Below are 11525 nucleotides of genomic sequence, written 5' to 3' on the forward strand. Positions count from 1 at the left end.
GTTCTACTTAGCTGCACAATCATGCAAATGAGGAGAAAGACAGAAATCTAAAGGTACTAGATTAAGAGCCTGCTGCCTTCATTCAGATCACAAGCCTTATGTTCTTACACTGAGCATTGATCTGCTGCATCAGACACCTTGTAACTTTCTAGAGATAAATAAAGAATAATCAAATATACTAATTTATTTGTCAGGTAAAAATGTTTAATGCCAGTTATAAAATAATAAATAAAAAGAACAGTGTAAACAAATTCACAACATTATCAATTTATTCGAGGAGAAGAGAATCCCACAGGAATGCAAAAACAGATACACAATAATTATTTCATGTGTTGTGAAAGGAACTGAACAGTATAAAGGCAGCCAAAGGCATAAATGCAGCTTTAAATGACATGAAGGCAATTAAATGACACTAAATTGTGACATCATTACTGATGCAAGTCAGTGGGTGATTTTTGAAGTTTAACCTCAATTTTATTTACTTTGCAAGCACTTACAATTCATTTTTATTATTATAAAGACTTTAATTTGAATATATTTATTAATATAAAAAAAATAAAATTCGAATAGGCCTAACTATGGATGATGTATAACATTTTGTCCTTATTAAAAGTGCTGAAAAATGTTCACCTAAAAAAATTAAAGCCTGTATGACATTTTCTTCCATGTAACCAAAGGTCAGATGTTCCAAAAGGTCAAACATTTACTTTCATACATTTCAAATGTTTCAAACACAGCCTACAAATTCTGGTATATTCACCCAAAAATTAAAATTCTGTCATTAATTACTGACCCTCATGTCGCTTCAAACCCGTAAGACTTTCGTTCATCTTCGGAACACAAATTAAGATATTTTTGATGAAACCTGAGAGCTCTCTGACCCCTCCATAGACAGCAATTTGATTACCACTTTCAAGGCTGTCTCAGTAATGTAAACAGCGTAAGAGACTGACATGGAAGAGAACAAATTGTTGAATAAAGTTGTTATTTTTGTTTTGTTTTTGCTCACAAAAAGTATTCTCAACGCTTCATAAAATTAAGGTTGAACCATGTAGTCACATGGACTATTTAAATGATGTCTTTATCTTTCTGGGCCTTGAAAGTGGTAATTAAATTGCTGTCTAGAGGAGTCAGAGAGTTCTCGGATTCATCAAAAATATTGCAATTTGTGTTCTGAGATGGCTTGGAAAGACATGAGGGTGAGTAATTAATTTAATTTTTGTGTGAACTAACCCTTTAAATGGTGACAATTTGATTTTGGGGTGGGGGGGGGGGGGGGTTCCTTTAACGGCATTTTAAACATTATTTCATGTTCATGTGGCTGCATCATCTCTCTTTTTTCCACATTAGGTCTGTAAAGTCTTGCACAGCACTGTTTGTTGAGCTTCAAGGACAGGATATCAGCAATCTGTAAATAAATAAATAAATAAAATAAAAAGTTTGCTTTGCTCTCCAGTGAGAATATTCCTAACAAAGGTGGTTATTATTTGATTTCAGTGTTTGACATATATATTACTACAGTGCATAACATGTAATTGACACTCACTGTTCAGGTCACTGCAGCTGCATGCTCTCCCGCAGGTTTAGGTCACGGTTGTTTTCAGTTGTCACTCCACCGCATCAACCACAGGACAGGTCATATACCATGATGTTTCAGCGCATAATAAAAGTCATTTTTCACTCTGTCTCCTCCAGAATGCAGCGCTTCAAACAGCTTTCTCAGTTTGCCCTGGTTGGTTACTTCTGCTCTGATCTCTGAATATGTTTCATCATGTATCATGTCTTTATTTTGTAGCTCATCTGCTATTGCCAACACTGAAGAAACCCTTTGAATAAGCACTGCCCGGTTCCTATCCACAAACTGAGCCGCTGGACATAAAAGAATGAATTAGGCAATAACATTCATTGTAGCTTACGGTTATTTGTAGCCAATAGGCTACATAGAAACAAGGCGATATTTCAAAGTTTTCGTAACTCATTATTATAAAAAATAAACAGACTGGTTAATTGTTTAATTGTACAAAATAGAGATTTAGATTTGTTTAAAAATGTAGTTGGTCAAGTAGCTAATGCCTAATCAGATTGCGCCTCTTCTCTCACTTACCGAAGCTGCTCATCGTGTTGAATAAACTTTCATCCGCGAATTAAAATATGCCGATCAACCAGGTGCCTCTTGATTTTTTTTTTTTTTTTTTTTTTGATCTGCCGTATCTAACACGCGTTTGCAAATCTACCTATTAATAGGCAGTAAAGCTATAGATCAGGGGTTCTCAACCTTTTGCAACTCATGGTCCAACAATGACCGTTTAAAAATATTCTGAGGACCACCTTTCCAAATATGATAGTATGAACACAGAATAACAGAAAATGTATGTAATAAGTAGAATTGTACAATACAAGACTCCTTTCTAAATATAAATAAACAATAATAACTCTACATGAAGGAATAATATATTCACAATGACAATATGCTTTAGAGATACATTAATACATACAATACTGTGGCGACCAGGGCGGGCGAGAGCCGTGAGGGAACGGCGCGAGGCCGGTGGCGCGAGAGTACTGGACGCACGAGGAACAACAGGGGCGTAAAACTGCCAGGGGCGTAAAACTGCTTGGGTCGTATATCTACCGGCTCCAGGTCTGCAGCCTCCCCCTACTCAGAGTTAACGAACTACACCTGGAAGGCGCACCGGCCTTGAGTCTCTCACGGAGGAGCTCCGGTGTTACAATATATTCGGTTCCTGAAATATTCTGTTCCACTGGGTGGCGCTTACGCGAATATTCATGATATCCTCATTTTGTGGGCGTGTCCTTGAGACAACGCGCAAGCGAACGGAACTGAAAATATTAGTAGACGCTTCTCAAATCGCATCGGTTTAATGGATTATTTCGAAAAGGTAATAAAATATTCCTTTGGAATATACCTTTGGAACTTTGATGACAGTCTTTATGCCAGCAGCTACTTAAATAATGTTATTTTTGTTCAAAATATTATAATTATGATAGGAAATTATAGTTTAGTTTTATTATATTTAAAGTTTGACAAGGCAGGATATTGCAGCACAAAACCCTGAAATGTGTCAAACATAACACATAGGCTACTCAAACAACCTTATGTAGGCCTACCTGATTTAAAACAATTTAAAAAGCAGTCAAATAAAATAATTCTGATAATAATAATATCATTTATTTCTGTGAGGTAATACAGCACAAATGCACAGAAAAAAATAAGCAGCTACTTTACAAGATGACATTATACTTGTTATTATCACCAATGTCGTATGGTTTTGTTTTGCATTTGTGATGTTTCCACATTATTCTCATCATCTTGTAAAGTCACTGTCTGTTTCAGATTGGATGTGAGAGCTGAAGTCTTGGATAGTTCTGGCAGTGTATGATCCGGACATAATGAAGGCTGTTCCCGAGTACCAAGGCCCTGTTTTAATATTTACCTCAGAACCTTTAGCATTTCTTCTTTTCACATATTTTTAGGGCCCAAGCGAAAATTCGCGCAGGGCCCTCTTGTTCTTCTAAGGATTATTAGGGCCCAAGCGAAAATTCGCGCAGGGCCCTCTTGTTCTTCTAAGGATTATTATTATTTTTTTTTTTTTTTTTTTTTTTTTTTTTTTTTCCGTCTTCCGGGGCTTTTTGGGGGCCTTAACATGCTCAAAAACTCTTGAAAATTGGCACACACATTGGAATCCGCGGCCATTAGGACGCCGGAGAGGCTGGTACCCGGGCGTGGCAGGGGGGCTCGACAGCGCCCCCTTGAAAAAAGTCTGAAAATTTGGTCCATATATTAAACACGCTTGCACGTATTAGTATGAAACTCAGTACACATATAGATCTCATCGGGCCGAACAACTTTCGTGCTCTAAGTTAAACACCACGCCAACAGGAAGTCAGCTATTAAGGGTTGTTTGAAAAACGCATGCTCTGGAATTTGATATACTCCTCCTAGACGATTAATCCGATCGCCACCAAACTCGGTCAGCATGAAGTCAAGACACTGATGATTAAAAATTGCCAGGGGATTTTTGATATCTCGAACGGTTTGGCCGTGGCGAGGCAACGAATTTATGGCGAGAAAAAGGAAACAGGAAATGTGTTATAACGTCTGCATACATATATTGATCTTTATGAAACTTCACGAGTGTGTTCGTTATAGGAGTCTGATCACATGGATGTGACTATTGTGAGTCAAAGTTATAGCGCCACCAACTGGCAGCAGGAAGTGTATCACTTTTTGAAATGTTTTGAGATCACCCTCTTATTTTTACCTGATTTGCTTCAAACTTCATCAGTGTAATGTCAATACACAGCAGATGTAGACCTATGACAGGATTTTGATATTTGAAATATTGTTGCCATGGCAACAGGTCAAACTGTAATAATATTCTTGAGTGTTTTTGAGGCTCTTAACATGCTTCAAATTGCATGAAACTCGACACACACATCAATATTGTCAACCAGTAGACATGGACAAAGCCATAGAAATGGGCGTGGTGGAGGGGCTCAGTAGCGCCACCTTTTGACAAAAGTGGGGGGGTTAGTTTTTCCTACAATCACCAAACTCGGTACACATATTGTTCTCATCAAGCCGGACAATTTTCTAATTTACATTCATTAGCTCCGACCAACAGGAAGTCAGCTATTTTGGTTTGAATGTTAATTTTTTGAAAAAACAGGCTATGAATTTTATACTACTGCTCCTACAGGGTTTATCCAATTTACACCAAACTTTTTTTAACTTGTTGCTAACACATTGAAGTTGTTTAATTGCAAACGGATTTTGGATATCTCAAACGGTTTGGCCGTGGCGAGGCAACGAATTTATGGCAAGAAAAGGGAAACAAAGTGTTATAACTTCTGCATACATTAATTGATTTTGATGAAACTTCGGCTTAGTCTTCGTTGTACAAGGCTGATCACATGGATGTGACTATTGTGATTCAAAGTAATAGCGCCACCAACTGGAAGCAGAAAATGTGTCACTTTCAGCATACATTGAGATCACCCTCTTATTTTTACCTGATTTGCTTCAAAATTCATCAGAATAATGTTAAAACTTGGCACATGTAATCCTTTGAAAATGGGCAGGGAGGAGGGGCTCTATAGTGGCACCTTGTAGTGCAGTAAATGTGGAGTGAATTTGACATAGTCCTTTGATGTTTAACCGTTTTAAGTGCCTATTGCCCGCTGTGCACAGTTGCCCTGAAGCCACCGGGGTGGCGGTGCCACCGGGCTTGGGCCCGCCATCGCTGCTCGCAGCTATATTTATTATTATTTTTTTTTTTTTTTTTTTTTTTTTTTTTTTCCGTCTTCCGGGGCTTTTTGGGGGCCTTAACATGCTCAAAAACTCTTGAAAATTGGCACACACATTGGAATCCGCGGCCATTAGGACGCCGGAGAGGCTGGTACCCGGGCGTGGCAGGGGGGCTCGACAGCGCCCCTTGAAAAAAGTCTGAAAATTTGGTCCATATATTAAACACGCTTGCACGTATTAGTATGAAACTCAGTACACATATAGACCTCATCGGGCCGAACAACTTTCGTGCTCTAAGTTAAACACCACGCCAACAGGAAGTCAGCTATTAAGGGTTGTTTGAAAAACGCATGCTCTGGAATTTGATATACTCCTCCTAGACGATTAATCCGATCGCCACCAAACTCGGTCAGCATGAAGTCAAGACACTGATGATTAAAAATTGCCAGGGGATTTTTGATATCTCGAACGGTTTGGCCGTGGCGAGGCAACGAATTTATGGCGAGAAAAAGGAAACAGGAAATGTGTTATAACGTCTGCATACATATATTGATCTTTATGAAACTTCACGAGTGTGTTCGTTATAGGAGTCTGATCACATGGATGTGACTATTGTGAGTCAAAGTTATAGCGCCACCAACTGGCAGCAGGAAGTGTATCACTTTTTGAAATGTTTTGAGATCACCCTCTTATTTTTACCTGATTTGCTTCAAACTTCATCAGTGTAATGTCAATACACAGCAGATGTAGACCTATGACAGGATTTTTGATATTTGAAATATTGTTGCCATGGCAACAGGTCAAACTGTAATAATATTCTTGAGTGTTTTTGAGGCTCTTAACATGCTTCAAATTGCATGAAACTCGACACACACATCAATATTGTCAACCAGTAGACATGGACAAAGCCATAGAAATGGGCGTGGTGGAGGGGCTCAGTAGCGCCACCTTTTGACAAAAGTGGGGGGGTTAGTTTTTCCTACAATCACCAAACTCGGTACACATATTGTTCTCATCAAGCCGGACAATTTTCTAATTTACATTCATTAGCTCCGACCAACAGGAAGTCAGCTATTTTGGTTTGAATGTTAATTTTTTGAAAAAACAGGCTATGAATTTTATACTACTGCTCCTACAGGGTTTATCCAATTTACACCAAACTTTTTTTAACTTGTTGCTAACACATTGAAGTTGTTTAATTGCAAACGGATTTTGGATATCTCAAACGGTTTGGCCGTGGCGAGGCAACGAATTTATGGCAAGAAAAGGGAAACAAAGTGTTATAACTTCTGCATACATTAATTGATTTTGATGAAACTTCGGCTTAGTCTTCGTTGTACAAGGCTGATCACATGGATGTGACTATTGTGATTCAAAGTAATAGCGCCACCAACTGGAAGCAGAAAATGTGTCACTTTCAGCATACATTGAGATCACCCTCTTATTTTTACCTGATTTGCTTCAAAATTCATCAGAATAATGTTAAAACTTGGCACATGTAATCCTTTGAAAATGGGCAGGGAGGAGGGGCTCTATAGTGGCACCTTGTAGTGCAGTAAATGTGGAGTGAATTTGACATAGTCCTTTGATGTTTAACCGTTTTAAGTGCCTATTGCCCGCTGTGCACAGTTGCCCTGAAGCCACCGGGGTGGCGGTGCCACCGGGCTTGGGCCCGCCATCGCTGCTCGCAGCTATATTTTTTAATTGTCTTTTCAATTTGAGTTACATTCATAGAGTATTTACTTCTGTACTTGTTATAACATTTAATGTAATTAGTATTTATATGATTTGTTGTTTAAAAAAAAAAAAACACCAAAAAAGAAAAGTCAATTTTCAGGATAATATTTTAAAGATTATTTTGTGCATTCCAAATAAGCTTTACAGATCTTTAGAAAGGGTTTTAACAATGTTTGTCATGTTTTTTTCAATTATTACACATGCACCTACAGTATAGGTCATCAGTTACAATAACTTAGAACACTAAAGAGACCTTTTTACTGAATAAAGATGACCAGGGTCTCTGATCACCTGTGTGGGCGTGCCTTAGTCCTGCTGCAGGAGATAAGAGGACTGCAGATGAGAACAGAGCAATAAACTGCAAGGTCAGTAATGTAAGATGCCTGAGACAGTGCTAAAGGGAGACAGAAAGACAGCTGATTGTCCTTTCAGTGCCAAACCACATGTAACCATAAGTCCCCCCAGTCATGTTTGAGAATGTGAAATGCCTTGATGGAAGAGTGGAGTAACATCTCACAGCAAGAGCTGCAAATCTGGTGCTGAGGATGAGATGCTCTAAAGCAGCTGGTGCCACTTCAGACTTTCAAATACTCTGTCCATCAAATGTCTGTGAAATTTGTTCAGTTTATGTCTCAGTTGTTGAATATTTTTGTTTGTACAAATATATTTTTTAAGAAATTTGCTGGGGGAAAAAAAGAAATTTGCTGAAAGTGAATAACTCAAAATGTTTGAAAAATTTTGTTGTTGCTTTGCAACAAAAATATGTGACAAATAACATCAAGTGTGCATTTACTTGTTTGACTTTAATGAAAATTTGTCATGATATCCAGTAAAATATGAGAAAACAGGAAATATTTGTAGTTTAGAGTTGATAAGGGTAGCCTTACTGTGGTGATAAACACTGAAAATATCAAAATAATCAAGAAATTAAGGATGACAGAATACACCAGTCTATAGCTTAATTTATTAGGTCACAGATACATTTGTAGAGGTTTATTTCAAGTTGTCAACACTATGCAGTAGTTAGTCACAGAATGACAACGAAGGAAGCAAACTAATCAAACTATTCAAAAATAAAAACACTAAACAGAAAACACATCAGTGTAAAACAAGGTTATTCGCTCATGTTTGCTCTGCTGTATCCTTCTGTTTATCTGAATGCCTGCACTCAATCAGGCAAAATAGCTCAGACGATTTATCATATTCTACAAACTATGTATTACTTTGAACATGTGAACTGTTGCTTAACACTGAATATTTTATTACCTTTTCGAAATAATCCATTAAACCGATTCGATTTGAGAAGCGTCTACTAATATTTTCAGTTCCATCCCACATGGAAAGAACCTATATGTGGATATATGCGCATATATGAAACCTATATGCAGTGTATATGTACATATATGCTGCATATATGCACATATATGATAATATATATGCTGCATATATGCTGCATATATGCACATATATGATAATATATATGCTGCATATATGCGCATATATACTGCATATATGCTATATATATGCTATATATATGCTGCATATATGCGCATATATACTGCATATATGCTATATATATGCTGCATATATGCGTATATATACTGCATATATGTGTATATATGCCACAAATAGGCAAAATTGAGGTGCATATATGTGCATATACAGGAAATATAGGTCTCCTGTATTGCTTCTTCATATCCATATATATGCCCTATACATACAAGATATGTCTTCTATATAGCTAATGGCAGGATCTGGTCATTTTGTAGCTCATATCTCATTTTTGACTGTCATACATGATGCCTAGCTCATATTTTCTATTATCAAGGCAAAAACTAAGAATTAACGAAAAAAATTATGCAAGAACTTATGTATGTGCGAATGTAGCAGTTATGTATTTAGACAATTATTTTGTGATTCCACTTGCCATGACCATATTTGGGGTTTCCTGCCGCCATGCTGACTTGGGGTGTTGACGCACTTTGCTGCTTCCCAGTCTGCATGAGACATCACAGCGGTAGGTCGCACAAAGTTTTTGCGGTGATTCAATTAAGGCCATGTTTCATGTAACAGCTGAATTCACATGATATATTTGTATGATTGTAATCCAAAACCCCTCTGTGATGTACATTCAGATGTTTCGTTGATTATTTTTCTTTACTTAAGTTACTTTTAATATCTCTCTTTCTCAGCGTTGTGCGTTGCTGCCGCATGCTGTTTGTATGTTGCACAAGTCCTCATATATTGCCATTTGTGTTATACAGAATAAAGTGAGGACCTGATGGCAAGATTTTTCGCAGTCTGTCTTTGATTACGACACAACGCAGAAAACACACCGCTACACGAACACGTGAAATTGGTCCCACATGGAAAAAACCTATATAAACATATATGTTTCAATATAGGTTTGATATAGGTTTTTAATATATGTGACATATATAAAATTGGCCGTTTTCCTATATTATGTGTACATATATGTGTGCATATATGTGTACATATATGTGTGCATATATGTGTACATATATGTGTGCATATATGTGTACATATATGTGTGCATATATGTACATATATGTACATATAATATAGGAAAACGGCCAATTTTATATATGTCACATATATGTAAAACCTATATCAAACCTATATTGAAACATATATGTTTATATAGGTTTTTTCCATGTGGGATTTGCTTTCGCGTTGTCTCAAGGACACGCCCACAAAATGAGGATATCATGAATATTCGCGTAAGCGCCACCCAGTGGAACAGAATATTTCAGGAACCGAATATATTGTAACACCGGGAGCATAAAAGGAGGAGCGACGACCGTGGAGGACGAGAGAGGACCAGGCCTGGACTTTATGTTATGTTTTATTATGTTTGTGTGGCCGGCAGACGTCCGCGAGGGTCTGTCGGCATTACTTTCGTGCGGGTTTGTACCTTGCTTATTTTGAATTAAACTTTTGTTGAACGTTCGTCGGTTCCCGCCTCCTTCTTCCCACATCTACTGACCTCGTTACAAATACATAAAAATATTTTGGAATATCATATATTAAATTTAACAATTACAATTAGTCCTTTTCACTCAGATCCTGGTACCTCAAAGGAACTAAAGTGGCCCAGCACTGGATTCCTCACTGACTGACTAAAATAGTTCTGTAACTGTTCTTTCAGCTCTTTTCAAAACTTACCAGGTCATACACAGAAGCTCCATGCAGCTCCTCAACCACTTTCTCTTTCTCTCAGATTCTCTCATGGAATCATCCCTGTGTGGAACAATGTAGGTTTTAATCAGCTATGACAAAATCACTCAAATGTATGGAGACTGCGCAAAAAAAAAAGAAGTTCATAGCAGTATCTTACTCCTCTCTGCTGCAGCTGATACAGCCACATGGTTTTTGTGCTCATCCATCACAGATAACACATATACTGCTGTTTAGTATGACAAAAATATTCCAGCGGTTTATCATGTTGAGGGCAGATCATCTCCTGCAGTCATGCCGTGACATCTGTCATACCGTGTCTCTTAAAGGGATAGTTCACCCAAAAATGAAAATTTGATGTTTATCTGCTTACCCCCAGAGCATCCAAGATGTAGGTGACTTTGTTTCTTCAGTAGAACACAAATGATGATTTTTAACTCCAACCATTGCCGTCTGTCAGTCAAATAATGCTAGTGGATGGGAACTTCTACTACAAGAGTAAATAAAACTTGCATAGACAAGTCCAAATTAAACCCTGCGGCTCGTGACAACACATTGATGTCCTAAGACACGAAACGATCGGTTTGTGCGATAAACCGAACATTTATATCATTTTTTAACTCTAATACACCACTATGTCCAACTGCATTCAGCATTCGCTTAGTGAGGTCTGATCGCGCTCTGACAACGACAGTGATGTCTCGCGCATATACTTCAATGAGAGCGAGACATCACTGCCGCTGTCAGAGCGCGATCAGACCTTACTAACGAGTGCTGAACGCGGTTGGACATAGTGGCATAAGCAGATAAACATCAAATTTTCATTTTTGGGTGAACTATCCCTTTAACTTAAAAGAAACTGTCATGTTCTTTGAGGTGATATATAGGCTATACAGGTCCTTCTAAAAAAATTAGCATATTGTGATAAAGTTCATTATTTTCCATAATGTAATGATAAAAATTAAACTTTCATATATTTTAGATTCATTGCACACCAACTGAAATATTTCAGGACTTTTATTGTTTTAATACTGATGATTTTGGCATACAGCTCATGAAAACCCAAAATTTCAAAAAATCTCAAAAAATTAGCATATCATGAAAAGGTTCTCTAAACGAGCTATTAACCTAATCATCTGAATCAACTAATTAACTCTAAACACCTGCAAAAGATTCCTGAGGCTTTTAAAAACTCCCAGCCTGGTTCATTACTCAAAACCGCAATCATGGGTAAGACTGCCGACCAGAAGGCCATCATTGACACCCTCAAGCGAGAGGGTAAGACACAGAAAGAAATTTCTGAACGAATAGGCTGTTCCCA

The 11525-nt window shown here is 37.6% G+C and overlaps 1 long non-coding RNA gene across 1 annotated transcript; it reads right to left on the reverse strand.

Annotated features, from left to right (window-relative positions):
* Window positions 1-251: 251 nt before the first annotated feature.
* On the reverse strand, window positions 252-2718 carry LOC125251210. The gene is made up of 3 exons (XR_007180940.1): window positions 2496-2718; window positions 1547-1869; window positions 252-1408 (listed from the first exon to the last, which is right to left on the reverse strand). It is a non-coding gene; the product is annotated as an uncharacterized LOC125251210 (long non-coding RNA).
* Window positions 2719-11525: the final 8807 nt, after the last annotated feature.

This window comes from Megalobrama amblycephala, linkage group LG17, assembly GCF_018812025.1.
Source record: "Megalobrama amblycephala isolate DHTTF-2021 linkage group LG17, ASM1881202v1, whole genome shotgun sequence".
Classification (NCBI taxonomy): Eukaryota; Metazoa; Chordata; class Actinopteri; order Cypriniformes; family Xenocyprididae; genus Megalobrama; species Megalobrama amblycephala.